A 15,992-nucleotide genomic window follows, 5' to 3' on the forward strand; every position below is an offset into this window, starting at 1 on the left:
CGGACAGACGGTAAAGAAACAATGGAGCCAAGAACTGGTGGGCCATTACCTTTATTTCTTTTTATTTTTATTTTTTTTCCTGAAGCTGGAAACAGGGAGGCAGTCAGACAGACTCCCGCATGCACCTGACCGGGATCCACCCGGCACACCCACCAGGGGGCGATGCTCTGCCCCTCCGGGGCGTCACTCTGTTGCAACCAGAGCCACTCTAGCGCCTGGGGCAGAGGCCAAGGCGCCATCCCCAGCGCCCGGGCCATCTTTGCTCCAATGGAGCCTTGCTGCGGGAGGGGAAGAGAGAGACAGAGAGGAAGGAGAGGGGGAGGGGTGGAGAAGCAGATGGGCGCTTCTCCTGTGTGCCCTGACCGGTAATCGAACCTGGGACTTCTGCACGCCAGGCCGACGCTCTACCACTGAGCCAACCGGCCAGGGCCAGGGCCATTACCTTTAATCCTAGCTTGCACCCGGTGGGCAAGTAAAAACACATACTAGGCTCCAAAACCCACTCATTCAGTGCTCACAAAGCTACTGACTTATCTGAGTTTCTTACAATCAAAGGTTTCTAGCTCACTAGTCTTATTCATCTCTGTTCCCCATCTCCTTCTCTCTGCACAAACTCTGCACAAACTGGCTTTTCCCTCAGCACTCCACCATCTTGGCTGCTTCTCATGGCCTCCTCCATGTGGCCTCTCTCTGCTCTTGCCTCTAATGCTAATCTCAGGAACTACCAAATCAATCAACAAATTCAAAATCTTAAAAAGAAATGAAATCCCATTTTCCGAAACAAACAAACAGAGTTAACTAAACGGAGAGGGAAATAAGGACAGCGACAGAACTTCAGAAACTGAATGACAGGACGACTGGGATCTGACTCAGAAATTGGAGAAGCTGAATCCTCAACCAGCAGAAAGGAAAGTCAAGAAGCAGCTCAGTTCCCAGGAGAGGACATCCCGAAAAGACCCCTCCTAAGTGCATCTTAGCAACTACCTCAGCCCAAACAGCAGAGGACTGGGGGTTCTCTTCAGCAGAGGATAAGGGGCGTGAGGCAGAACTGGGGGCCCCGGGCAGGGTTAAGATTGGGGCCGCTCTACGGAAAGCAGAGGTGGGAACAAGGTTTCTGTGAGGTGTTGTGAGTCCCAGTCCGTACTCAGCTCCCGGATCGCTGGTCCCACTCAGCTCCCAGATCGCTGGTCCCCACTCAGCTCCCAGATCGCTGGTCCCCACTCAGCTCCCAGATCGCTGGTCCCCACTCAGCTCCCAGATCGCTGGCGGCCAGTGTTCTCCGGGTGGCACAGCCGATGTTTCCTCCCTGGAAGATGCAAGCGGACCAAGAAAGGAGACCTGGAGGCAATGCCATTGCTCCTGGTGTAAATGTCCCAGACAGGTCTCCGCAGAGTGCAGACTGAACCCAGGAACCTTGACCTCCCGCCCAGCGCTGCCCATCAGCTTGGACAAACGAGTCAAGGGCAAGGATCATCCAACATCTGCAAACAGCCTCCTCTCCGCCAGAGAATATAGCGCCAAGCACAGAGAGATGATAAACAATCAACACTATGCAGGAAAATAAAAGCTTCTAAAAAGAAAAAACAAAAGAAAGAGAGGAAAAAAATGATCTCATCTTCAGAGAAGTAAAAAGATTTTACAAGACTAGGATGCTATTAAAAAAAAAAAAGGCCTGACCAGGCGGTGGCGCAGTGGATAGAGCGTCAGACTGGGATGCGGAAGACTCAGGTTCGAGACCTCGAGGTCACCAGCTTGAGCGTGGGCTCATCTGGTTTGAGCAAAAGCTCACCAGCTTGGACCCAAGGTCACTGGCTCGAACAAGGGGTTACTCGGTCTGCTGAAGGCCCGCGGTCAAGGCACATATGAGAAAGCAATCAATGAGCAGCAAAGGTGTTGCAATGAGCAACGAAAAACTGATGATTGATGCTTCTCATCTCTCCGTTCCTGTCTGTCTATCCCTCTCTCTGATTCTGTAAAAAAAAAAAAAAAAAAAAAAAAAGACTTGTTAGAGAATAAAAAATGTTAAGAAACTTAAACTCTGAAAATAGAATTTAAAATCTTTGAACAGATGTTTAAAGCTGATAAATTGTGGAATTCTCAGAAAATAAAGCCAAGATTCAAAGAAAAGGATAATTTTTAAAAAAAGGAAGAGATAAGGCACAAGACCAAGGTAGAAGGCCCAATATTCCAATAAATAAGAGTTTCAGAAAGAGAGAATGAAAGAATAATGAGAGGAACTCATCACAAATCAATAATTCAAGATTTTCCAAACCAAGGGACACAAACGGCCAATTGATAGGGCAACAGATACCTGGTACTATGGGTTAAAAACAGACCCACACTAAAGCACATCCCTGGAAAATTCAGAGATTTGGAGACAGAGTAAAAATCCAACAAGCATTCAAAGAGAAAAAGCAGGTGTCATAGAAAGGACTGGGAGTCCGAATATTGGAAGGCAGTATAAGGTAGTTAATTATCACCAACTGATGGTCACTGAGGTCAGTTCAACACCAACAGGAGCCTGCAATTTGGGCAGCAGCGAAGAAAGAAATTTTATTCAGTGCGAACAGCTCAACTGGGGTTCCGGCTGTGAGAACAGTTGGATAGTGTGACAGCTCAGTGAGGAGCAGCAAGGCTGTGAGACCACCCTGGGGTGAGGCAGCCCTTGGGCCTGCAGGACCCTCTCCAGCTAGGCGGCTCAGCCCGCTCCGCTCTGCTCTGCCCTGCCTGCTCAGCCTCCTGGTGTGCTAGTCTGCTCCCTCTTCTCCACTCCGGTCTGGGCAGGCACCTTCAGTGCTCCGTCTTTGGTGATTCAGCTCCAGCCAGGAAAATGAACTCTCCTTTCTCTGATGGAACGGAAAGTGTGTCTCGGCTACAGGGGAGCTGACTTATATAGACAGAGGTCCCCAACCCCGACCCCCAATTGGTCCTTCCTCATGCAGATGAGAACTCCAAACCCTCGCACTGTGAATGGTATTGGTCGGTGGATATGCTGCCCAGCTCTGATTGGACTGGGAAAGCCTCCGTCCTATTGGTTGAAACTGAATTCCCAGCACTCCTTTATCAGAGCTGGCTCAGCTGGCAGGGACACAGAAGCAGGGTTCAGTGGGGGAGGCAGGCAGTTCAGTGCAGGCTTCTCCTTGAGGTACAGTTTATATGAGAGACTCTACTTTTTGTGGTTTTGTTTTGTTTTGTTTTTACTCTTTTTTTCCAATTAAGTGAGAGCAGGGGAGGCAGAGAGTCTCCCGCATACACCGTGACTGAGATCCACCTAGCAAGCCCCATATGGGGCAATGTTCTGCCCATTTGGGGCATTGCTCTGTTGATTGGCATCTGAGCTATTTTTAGCACCCAATGTGAGGCCATGGAGCCTCAGTGACACTTGCTCAAGCCAATCAAGCCATGGGGGAATTGAGAGGGGGGTAGAAGGGGAAGGGTGGAGAAGCTGATGGTCACTTTTCCTATGAGTCCTGACTGGGAATTGAACCCAGGACATCCACATGCCAGGCCGATGCTCTACCACTGAGCCAACTGGCCAGGTCCTGTGGTTCTGTTTTTTAATTGTGAGAACAGTTAGCCACCAGAAGTCCTTGTTAGTGGGTATCTTCTTTTTCTGGGTCCACATTGTTAATCCATACAAGAGACAGATACTGGTCTGGTTTCTAAAAAATAACAGGAAACAGTAGGTAGAACTCTAAGAAACAGTTCGAAGAGAAATCTTAACTTCGAAACACACTTCTGTCGAACAAGAAACTGAAAGCAAATGCTCAACGTTTTGAGTTGGGGTGAAAAATGGGTTAGAGCAGGGATTTCTTCTTAAACCTCTGGTGTCAGCAGAACCACAACCATGCTAGCTAACCTGGATCCAGCACCTCAGTAACCATTTCCAACACGCTTTTGCTTATGTACGTATGACAATCCAAACAGGCAGAAATAATTACCGCAAGTTTTTTGTTGTTGTTGTGGAGCTTTAGTTTTTCATTCGGTGATGGCTTCTCATACATGCCTTGATGGGGGGCTCCAGCCGAGCCAGTGGCCCCTTGCTCAAGCCAGTGATCATGGGATCATTAACTGACCACCCCACACTCAAGCTGGTGAGCCCGCGCTTAAGCCAGTGATCTCAGGATTTCAAACCTGGGATCTCAGTGTCTTAGGTCAATGCTGTATCCACTGGGCCACCAGTGGTCAAGCTAATTATCACAATTTTACAGATTATGTTATGCTAATTAGGCTTAGCATTTACCCAAAGGTCTCTATCACTAGTTAAGAGGAGAACCTAGAGTTCAAACACGGAACCCACCCTCTCAGCGGCTGTGCCACGCGGGCTTTGGCAATGAGATGAGCCACGGAAACCTCCCTCCCAGCGGCTGTGCCACGCGGGCTGTGGCAATGAGATGAGCCATGGAAACCTCCCTCCCAGCGGCTGTGCCATGCGGGCTGTGGCAATGAGATGAGCCACGGAACCCACCCTCCCAGCGGCTGTGCCACGCGGGCTGTGGCAATGAGATGAGCCACGGAACCCACCCTCCCAGCGGCTGTGCCACGCGGGCTGTGGCAATGAGATGAGCCACGGAAACCACCCTCCCACCGGCTGTGCCACTCGGGCTGTGGCAATGAGATGAGCCACGGAAACCTCCCTCCCAGCGGCTGTGCCACGCGGGCTGTGGCAATGAGATGAGCCATGGAACCCACCCTCCCAGCAGCTGTGCCACGTGGGCTGTGGCAATGAGATGAGCCATGGAAACGACCCTCCCAGCGGCTTTGCCACGCGGGCTGTGGCAATGAGATGAGCCATGGAAACCTCCCTCCCAGCGGCTTTGCCACGCAGGCTGTGGCAATGAGATGAGCCACGGAAACTTCCCTCCCAGCGGCTGTGCCACACGGGCTGTGGCAATGAGATGAGCCACGGAAACCTCCCTCCCAGCGGCTGTGCCACGCGGGCTGTGGCAATGAGACGAACCATGGAAACCACCCTCCCAGCGGCTGTGCCACCCAGGCTGTGGCAATGAGATGAGCCACGGAAACCTCCCTCCCAGCAGCTGTGCCACGCGGGCTGTGGCAATGAGATGAGCTTTAAACACTGCAGTTGCAATTTTTGTGAATCTCAAAGAGACAGCTCCCCCAAATTAGTGGATATTTCTAAATGAATATGAGGCGATAAAATATCCCCTAATTTTTGTGAGCAGTATGTTTCGGCCAATACTGACTTCTTAAAGACAGCACAAATGTGCATGTCAGAACTCTTTCTATTCTGAAACAGGAGGAAAGAGAAAATTCTAGCTTAAAATTATTCTAATATAATGAAATGCTTGTTATGACTTTTTTTTTTTTTTAGAAAAGAGAATCCTAGTTAGGTGGCAGGACTTCTAGGAAATCTTTTAAGAAAAGGTAAACCTCAAAGATGGGGTCCAAGAGAAAGCAGCAGTACTTCCGGTCCAGGCGGCCTGCCACTCAATTCCCTCAGCCGTAGGCAGGCCCAGACTACAAGGGGGCTGTGCGCAAGGCTTTCCTCGGCTGGCCGGGCAGCCATTTTTACACGCTGGAGCCCTCCCATACTGAACTTTCCATATTAATGTGCTTCCATTGTTCTCAGCTGGGCCTGGAGTAACTTTAGCCCTCTTCCAGATGTTTCCTGACATTAGCATCCAGTATGTGCGGGCCAGCTGTCTTTAAAACGGCAGGAACTCTGTGCTGTGTGCATTAGTTATGCACATGGAAAACAGGGACGAGGAGCCAGCCAGAAGGAGCAGGACAGGGAGGAGGCCAGCCTCGGCCGGCCCAGGCAGTGTAGCTGGAAAGCCAACGACACAGGCTGTCTCTGATCAGAACCCCAGCCGGCTTCACCACCGCCGCCCACGCGCAGGGGTCAGTGTCCTCGGTTCCCAGGTCAGGCCTGGCTTTCTGGAAGTTTCCTCACTCTGGTGATGTCATAGGAACGCACTGAATAACCACAGATCTGTCAACCTGCTCACCAGCTTCTCCTTTGCTCTACTTTGTCAACAGAAAAATATCTGCAGAGACCAGAGAACAATTCCCCAAAGTGTAGTCCTCAGTAAATAAATAAATGTTTCACGGGGGGCAAAGGGGGCCAGGCAGTCAAACGAGTGCAGAAAAACCTTGGTTAAACAAAGTAAGGCTTTGGCCGGTTGGCTCAGGGGATAGAGTGTCTGCCTGGTGTGCAGATGTCCCAGGTTCAATCCCTGGTCAGGGCACCCAGAAGAAATGACTGTCTGCTTCTCTCCCCCTCACTCACCTTTTTCTCTCTCTTCTCCTCTTGCAGCCAGTGGATCAGGTGGTATGAGCATTGACCTCAGGCACTGAGGCTAGCTTGGTTGGTCTCAGCATCAGCCCCAGATGGGGATTGCCAAGTGGGTCCCGGTAGAGGCGTGTATGGGAGTCTGTCTCTCTATTTCCCTTTCTTTCACTAAAAAAATAAAAATAAATAACAGAATGAAGCAATTCTCTTTCCCAAAGCACCAAAGCACTCCCACGCCTCTCAGACATTCAGCACATCAGGAAAACCAGAAAGAACTGTTTCTCAGAGGACTGAGTGACCCTGAGGAGATGCTGGCCGAGAAGCAGTGTGGCTGCTCACCCCAGTCACCTTCTTAGACGCTGAACTCACGGCTCACTGTGCACAGCTAACACGAATAGCTCTGCACATCCCCACCTCAACACGTCCGTCAGGGAACTCACAGCCGCCCTCCCATCCGCTCAGCCCCCTTCCTGGGCTGCGGCAGCCTGGTCACCTTCCTCCTAAGCTGGAGTGTCAGCGTGGTCACCTTCCTCTTAAGCTGGAGTGTCAGCGTGGTCACCTTCCTCCTAAGCTGGAGTGTCAGCGTGGTCACCTTCCTCCTAAGCTGGAGTGGCAGCGTGGTCACCTTCCTCCTAAGCTGGAGTGGCAGCGTGGTCACCTTCCTCCTAAGCTGGAGTGGCAGCGTGGTCACCTTCCTCCTAAGCTGGAGTGGCAGAGTGGTCACCTTCCTCCTAAGCTGGAGTGGCAGCGTGGTCACCTTCCTCCTAAGCTGGAGTGGCAGCGTGGTCACCTTTCTCCTAAGCTGGAGTGGCAGCGTGGTCACCTTCCTCCTAAGCTGGAGTGGCAGCGTGGTCACCTTCCTCCTAAGCTGGAGTGGCAGCGTGGTCACCTTCCTCCTAAGCTGGAGTGGCACCGTGGTCACCTTCCTCCTAAGCTGGAGTGGCAGAGTGGTCACCTTCCTCCTAAGCTGGAGTGGCACCGTGGTCACCTTCCTCCTAAGCTGGAGTGGCACCGTGGTCACCTTCCTCCTAAACTGGAGTGGCAGAGTGGTCACCTTCCTCCTAAGCTGGAATGGCACCGTGGTCACCTTCCTCCTAAGCTGGAGTGGCCGTGTGGTCACCTTCCTCCTAAGCTGGAGTGGAAGTAGTCACCTTCCTCCTAAGCTGGAGTGACGGTGTGGTCACCTTCCTCCTAAGCTGGAGTGGCGGTGTGGTCACCTTCCTCCTAAGCTGGAGTGGCGGTGTGGTCACCTTCCTCCTAAGCTGGAGTGGTAGAGTGGTCCTCCGTGTCCCTCTGTCCTCATCCCCAGCCTCCCCACTCAGCACCCAGTCCTCAAAGGCCACTGCTCTGTCCTCACAGCACCGCCAGGGGTCCAGGTCACCAGCCTCCGGCTTGCACTCCTGAGCTGCTGGCCGGATGTGTCTACGCGGTTCACTGAGCAGCATGAGCCCCTGGCTTGTCAGTGACTGACCTCAGGCCTTCCTCACTCAACAGACACGGGGTCCCCGGCTCCCTGGAACCTTCAGCAACATGGAGTCACTATGTTCTCATTCATGGGGTTGGCTTTCTTTTTTGCTTTGATTGTTGTTATTTGTTTTGTTGGTTGGTACATTTTGTTTTACTTTTTTTATTTATTTTTTTTATTTTTTTACAGAGACAGAGAGAGTCAGAGAGAGGGATAGGTAGGGACAGACAGACAGGCATTGAGAGAGATAGGAAGCATCAATCATCAGTTTTTCATTGCGACAACTTAGTTGTTCACTGATTGCTTTCTCATATGTGCCTTCACCGTGGGCCTTCAACAGACCGAGTAACCCCTTGCTCGAGCCAGCGACCTTGGGTCCAAGCTGGTGAGCTTTGCTCAAACCAGATGAGCCCGTGCTCAAGCTGGCGACCTCGGGGACTCGAACCTGGGTCCTCCACATCCCAGTCCGACGCTCTATCCACTGCGCCACCGCCTGATCAGGCTTGTTTTACTTCTAACTGTCGTAAAATATACCTAACAAAGTTTACCATTTTACCCATTTTTAAGTCAATGCTTCAGTGTACTGTTGTATATCCAGTGTCTAGAACACTTCTCATGTTGTAAAACTAAAACTCTGGTCTTTAAACAACTCCTCGTCTCCCTGTCCTCCCAGCCCCTCTACTTCCTACAATCACCGTTCGTACTGCTCACAAGTTAGGGAATATTTTATCGCTTCATATTCATTCTGAAATACCCCCTACTTTTGGGGAGCAGTAGACTTTCTCTGTGAGACTGACTGCTCTCCGTACCGCCCCTAACTAGGGTCCCACAGTGTCTGTCTCTAACTCGCTCACTTCACTCGCATCATTTCCTCGGGCTCCTCTGCCTTGGAGCGCGTGTAAGGCTGAGTAAACCCCGGTGGCTCCACCTTTTGGCGATTGGGAGTGATGCTGCACTGAATGGAAGGACAGGGTCTCTGCGAGAGTCTGCTTCTGATTCTGTGACTATATACCCAGAAGTAGGTGGCTAGATTATATGGATCATATAGGTCAGGGAACGTCTACGCTTTGGCGCCCTTATCTGTAAAATGGATTTATTTATTCATTTTAGAAAGGAGAAAGAGAGGGGAGAGAGAGAAGGTGGGGGAGGAGCAGGAAGCATCAACTCCCATATATGCCTTGACCAGGCAAGCCCAGGGTTTCGAACCAGTGACCTCAGCATTTCCAGGCTGACGCTTTATCCACTGCGCCATCACAGGTCAGGCTGTAAAGCGGATTTAATCCTATACCTATCCTATAGGGTTAGTATAAAGATCAGATGCATGAATACCTACAGAACACTTATAGAACATCATCATTATCTCTTCTTAACACAGGAAGAACTTGTGGCCTGCCCACATTCGCCTCTCTAGTACAAGGCAGAGCCAGGATACGAACCTGGAACCACAGCTAAAATCTGTTCTCTTCAACATGGTGCCAAAGTGTGTGTACGCCCCAGTTGAATGAAGCTTTAAATGATGAACTCCACCTACGCTGATTAAGTATTGATTTAATTATCTGGGCACGGTTTTGGAGGAGATGGGGGAGGGGAAGGAAGGAAGCCTTGTACACCCCAAAACAAACAGAAAAACAATCAGAATCTTTACCTAACACTCACCAGCAGTAAAATGTAACAACTAATTCTACCATTATTATTATCATGACTTGCCAAACGTGATATAAACCAAGTTGATTCACTTCTGTTTTATTTTTGAGTGGCCAGTGTAACCACTCTCTAGAGTGGTGTTTCCCAACGTGGGGCCCATGCCCCACAGGGGGGCAATTCGATAGTTAAAGGGGGCAATTTGAAAATGGACTCAACACGACTTGAACTCTCTCGCCCCGGGCCATTTAAATGAAATGCTAGATATCGGTGCCAAATTTAACAAAAAATGCAATTCTTAAATAATTGCGGTAAATAATTATTAAATATGCCTGACCTGTGATGGCGCAGTGGATAAAGCATTAACCTGGAAACGCTGAGGTTGCCGGTTCAAAACCCTGGGCTTGCCTGGTCAGGGCGCGTATGGGAGTTGATGCTTCCTGCTCCTCCCCCCTTCTCTCTCTCTCTCTCTCTCTCTCTCCCCTCTCTATAATGAATAAATAAAATCTTTAAAAAAAAAAAAAAAAAAAAATAATTATTAAATATAATTTCGTTTGACGAGACCAAAATATCAACTGGGTGATTGACGTCATCAAGTAAACTTTGTCCTGAGTTCACCGCGGAGTGTGCTGTCTGCCGCGGGGAACCCCCAGACATTTTATTTATTTATTTTTTTTGTATTTTTTTTTTCTGAAGCTGGAAACGGGGAGAGACAGTCAGACAGACTCCCGCATGCGCCCAACCGGGATTCACCCGGCACGCCCACCAGGGGGCGACGCTCTGCCCACCAGGGGGCAATGCTCTGCCCCTCCGGGGGGTCGCTCTGTCGCGACCAGAGCCACTCTAGCGCCTGGGGCAGAGGCCAAGGAGCCATCCCCAGCGCCCGGGCCATCTTTGCTCCAATGGAGCCTTGGCTGCGGGAGGGGAAGAGAGAGACAGAGAGGAAGGGGGGGGTGGAGAAGCAAATGGGCGCTTCTCCTATGTGCTCTGGCCAGAATCGAACCCGGGTCCCCCACACGCCAGGTCGACGCTCTACCGCTGAGCCAACCGGCCAGGGCCATCCCCGGACGTTTTAAAAACTCGCTAAACAACGCAGTTATTCTCACCTAATTGGCCCATCGCAACTTCTGTAGTGTTTCACATCATTCAGTTGGTGTTAATTTGAAATAACTGTCAGTCAAAACTGTTGTAAAAGCTCGTTGATTTAATAAATATACATATATATATTGTATAGATATAATTGGTAAGTATTTGATTTTATTTTTATCAATATTAAACTCTTTATTAAGTACTTCTTGCATCGGGGCTAGAAAGCACTAATATTTTATAAATATTATTGGGGCTATAATAGTGCATGCACGACAATTTTAATTTTAGAAGCATAACTTTCCAGAAAATTTTGTCAAGTGGAAAAAATATAGATACCTTTTGATTTGCGGTGGTAGTGTAGTAAATGTGTTATATACATTTAAATAAATATGAATTTTTAGTATACGTTTATTCTATGTCACATTGAATATATTTTAACACATATTTTAATATTAGTTTTTAATTGATCTTATTTTTATTTCTTATAGCCCATAGTAAAATGAGTGGTGCAAGCAAGAAAAAAACTCGTCAATATTCGGAGGAATATTTAAAATTTGGGTTCATACCCGCTGTTCACGATGAGCAGATTCCTTTTTGTCTTTTATGCCAGCAATGCTTGACCAACGAATCAATGAAATGAGGTCATCTTGAGGCGCATTTGAAGGCGAAACATAGTGCTCATATTAATTCAGATTTGAGTTACTTTAAAACTTTAAAGAAAAATTTTGAAAAAAGAACAACATTAAAGTCTCTATTTATTCCTCATACTTCAACTAATAATCGTGTTCTTGAGGCTAGTTATCAAATTTCTTTATTCATCGCTAAAACTGGAGAAAATCACACTATAGGAGAGAATTTAATAAAACCATCAATATCAGCATTTCTTAAAACGGTTCTTGAAAAAGATGACAAAGATGTAAAAGCTATGCCACTCAGTGACAATACTGTTAGCAGAAGAATAGACGAAATGAGTGAGGATATTGAAAAACAACTTATTGAAAAGCTGAAAACAAGAAAATTCTCCTTGCAAATGGATGAATCAACTTTGAGAGACAGTGAGGCAGTATTGATAACTTATGTAAGATATATTGATAAAGGACATTTTGCTGAAGAAATGTTGTTCTGTAAAAGATTAGAAAGCACCACTACCTCCAAAGACATATATAATAAGCTAAAAAACTACTTAGATGTCAATGATATACCAACGAAAAATATAACATCTTGTGCTGCAGATGGTGCTCCCAATATGATGGGCAAGAAAAATGGCTGCTTAAAATTGATGAAAGATGCGAATCCAGAAATGATTCTTGTGCATTGTGTTATTCATAGGGAAAACTTGGTAGCTAAAAACATCTCACCTGTTCTGAATGAAGTATTACATAGTAATAAAGTAATAAAGTGTTTTAATGCTATTAAAGCTAGTGCCAAATGTGAGCGTCTTTTCAAGCTATTTTGTGAAGAACAAAATGAAGACCATGTGAGTCTTTTACTTCATACTGAAGTAAGATGGCTATCTAAAGGAAACTGTTTGAAAAGATTTATGGAACTCTTTGATACTCTTAGTGATTTTTAAGCAACAAACCTGAAATGAAGTATCTGTTAACAATAGATGGTAAAGCATTTGTGAGTTATTTAGCTGATATCTTTGAAAAACTAAATATATTAAATAAGCAACTTCAAGGAACAAATAAAACTCTTGTCGATGCAAAAGCAAAGATATTTGGTTTCATTACCAATATTGAGTTATGTCAGAAACATATTAACAACAAAAACTTTAAACAGTTTCACTGCTCCAAAAATGTGAACTGATACCACTTTACTTGTTATTGTCAATCATTTGAATATTCTTTTTTTTTTTTTTTTTTTTTTTTTTTTTTTTTTCTTTTTTTTTTCCTTTTTTTCTTTATTCATTTTTAAAGAGGAGAGAGAGAGGGAGAGAGAGAGAGAAGGCGGGAGGAGCTGGAAGCATCAACTCCCATATGTGCCTTGACCAGGCAAGCCCAGGGTCCCGAACCGGCGACCTCAGCATTTCCAGGTCTATGCGTTATCCACTGCGCCACCACAGGTCAGGCTCATTTGAATATTCTATCGGCTGATTTAAAAGAAAGATTTTCTGATTTAAAACAAATTGATTTCCCAACATGGATGATGCAGCCAATGTTAGTGGATTTGTCTGATATATCAAATATGCAGTATCAAGAAGAACTCGCAGAATTGCAAAATGATGAGTCAGTTAAAGCTTTATTTAATATCGAAGGAGCGATGGAATGGCTTTGTGAGGAAACAGAAATCAAATACCCAAATTCAACCAAATGTGCAAGAAAACTATTGCTACCGTTTCCATCTTCATTTTTAGTTGAATGTGGATTTAGTGCTGTAAATGATTTACTGGTAAAAAAAAGCAATCGGCTGGATATAACACAACGTGGAGACTTGAGACTAATGCTAACCAAATTGGAACCTAATATAAAATCTCTGTGCAGCAAGCATCAAGCGCAAGGATCACACTAAATTAAAATAATAAATTAATATAGAAAAATCTGTATTAAAATTATTTGGAATTTAAATTTCTGTTTTTCATTATATGTTTTGAAATTTTACTTACTGTGTTTTGTTAACAATTTCATAGTGATTTCTTCCTAGAACCTATCATTTATGTTTATTAAGTGAACAAATCAATTTTTTAATGTTAAAAATTATGTATGTTACATAGGGGGGGACATAAAAATTTTAGAAAGGTTAAGGTGGGGCATGGCACAAAAAAGGTTGGGAAACACTGCTCTAAAGTCTGACTAATCCTAGTTGTCAAAGGAGCAAAAAGACAGATGAAAAACAATCTTAAGGAATCTGAAATTACTCTAAATCTACTATGATTAAGGGATGGCCCAACGGGAAGTAAAAATACTCTTACTTGGTACAAGGGGAGAAAGATATTATTTATAGTTGCACTTTTCACACTTTCTCTTGGAACTGTTTACTTGTTGATGGCTAAAACCTGGTTTCTCACAGTAAACATACCAAACAAGTAATACTTTATTTTCTAAATCCAATTCTAGGTTTCTTAACGTCCACAATATTCTATAAGTGAACAAATGGCTACTTGAGTCGTTTTAAATAGGTCATTTAGGGCTAAGACTACCAGCATTCACAGGTTTAGAAGAGGAAGATTTTTCCTAAAGGAAATTCAACAGAGAAATCATAAGAAAAATAAAGAAAATTATGAGAACTGCATGTACGAGGACAAAAATTTAACTTGCCTCTTTTTTAAAACAATCTCCCTAGCAATCATGGCTGACCGTTTACTGATTGCTCACTAGGCAAACAGCCTGGTGGTGCTCCCCTCCCCCCGGTGGTGTTCCCCCCCCCCCCGTGGTGTTCCCCTCTCCCCTCCGTGGTGCTCCCCTCCCCCCTCCGTGGTGCTCCCCTCCCCCCCCTGGTGCTCCCCTCTCCCCCCGGTGGTGCTCCCCTCTCCCCCCCGTGGTGCTCCCCCTCCCCTCCGTGGTGCTCCCCTCTCCCCTCGGTAGTGCTCCCCTCTCCCCCCAGTGGTGCTCCCCTCTCCCCTCGGTGGTGTTCACCTCTCTCCTGGAAGGTCCGTCTGCTGTGCAGTTGTGTGGTGTCTTCTGCCCCCTTGGAAGGCAGTTTCACTTTTCTCATCTCGCTTTAAGACAAAGGCAGAGAATTTTAGATTGTCTTCAGCCTAAAAACAATTAAGAACAAAAGAAGGTGGTGAACTAATTGTTTACAAAGACTTGACAAGGACAATTCTTTCTATTGCTCGGATTGATAAAAGGGCAGCCTCCTGAGTGATCATTACTTCCGGTCTCTGGTGGGCACGGTGAACCGTCAGGAAAAACATAAATTATCAGGAAGAGCGAAGCCGAATTGTTCCTTTAAACTTCTTTACGGTGCTGGAGCAAATGCAGAGGAGAAAACTTTGAAGGGTGTAGGGCAGGGAAGGATTTGCATCCCAGGTTAGAGCCTTAAGACGTCCGCCCTCTGGTGGCGACGAGGTGAAAGGCCGTCTGACAAGTCCAATCACCAATTTGTAAATGTGCAGCATGTTGACTTGAAGTCTCTGATTAGGTGTGGGCTGGGTCAGTGAAGGGGGACATTCTCAGTTTGAGGTCAAGACATAAAAATGCATACATCCGGCCTGACCAGGCGCTGGCGCCGTGAGTGGCTACAGTGTTGGCCTGGGATGCTGAGGACTGACCCACATTTGAAATCCTAAGGTCACCAGCTGGGGCATGGGGTTGCCGGCTTGAGCATGAGCTCATAGACATGCCCCCATGGTCACTGGCTTGAACTCAAAGGTCATTGGCTTCAGCAAAAAAGCTCACCAGCTTGGACCCAAGGTCGCTGGCTCGAGCAAGGGGTTACTCGGTCTGCTGAAGGCCTGCAGTCAAGGCACATATGAGAAAGCAATCAGTGAACTAAGGTGTCGCAACAACAACAAAAACCTGATGACTGATGCTTCTCATCTCTCTCCGTTCCTGTCTGTCTGTCCCTATCTATCCCTCTCTCTGACTCTCTCTCTGTCTCTGAAAAAAAAAAAAAAGTCGTCTGCTGAGGGTGGCTTGAAGGCTGGCCCCCAGGACAAGAACACATCTCTGGCCTTAGTGAAGTTTATGGCAGGGGCATCGTTCTGGAATGTGGTGGCCCTCAGTTGTACAAACTCAGAAACTTCCACGGCAGCACACGTAGTCACAATGGGACTCTAAGGGCTGATGAATGCCAATAATTAACTTGCAATGGGAAACTTGATTACAAGCAGCCCCTAAACCCACATTTGCTGGGTAGCACATTTCTGCCTATGGGAAACTTTGGATGCAAAGCGATTATAATCAGATGGGTGTTTAGTGAGAGCAAGCTCTAGAACAGTGGATTTCAGCTAGGGAGAGTTTGCCTCCCCTGGGGGAGGGGAACAAGGTGGGAGCTTTTAGGGGAATATTTGTGTGTGGTGGCTTTTTCTTTCTTTTTTTAGCATGTGCCATTAGAAATGGCATACCCAGTGTTATAATTCAGGGGAATTTAACTTATTTTTTTTCTCCTTTTCCAAGGGTGAGGAGGGGAAATAGAGATAGACTCCCACATGTGCCCTGACCAGGATCCACCCAGCAACCCCTGTCTGGGGCTGATGCTAGGACCATCTGGGGCTGCTCCCAATGAGCTATTTTTAGCACCCGAGGCAGAGGCTCCACAGAGCCATCCTCAGCACCCGGGGCCCACGTGCTCTAACCATGAGCCATGGCTATGGGAGGGGAAGAGAGAGAAAGGAAAAGGGGAGGGGATAGGCAGATGGGCGCTTCTCCTCTGTGCCCTGACCGGGAATCAAACCTGGGACATCCACACACTAGGCTGATGCTCTGCCACTGAGCCAATGACCAGGGCCGGTTCAAGGGGAAATAAAATCCTATTGTTTTCATAATAAAAATGATAAAAACTAAAGTTCAACAGAATCTTCTTGGCTGGTGATATTCCACAGTTCACACTCCCTGGAGGGTCTCAGACTTCTTGCTTTTCAGAATGAGGTGAGAACAC

The sequence above is a fragment of the Saccopteryx bilineata genome, chromosome 8, assembly GCF_036850765.1.
Source record: "Saccopteryx bilineata isolate mSacBil1 chromosome 8, mSacBil1_pri_phased_curated, whole genome shotgun sequence".
NCBI classification, from domain to species: domain Eukaryota; kingdom Metazoa; phylum Chordata; class Mammalia; order Chiroptera; family Emballonuridae; genus Saccopteryx; species Saccopteryx bilineata.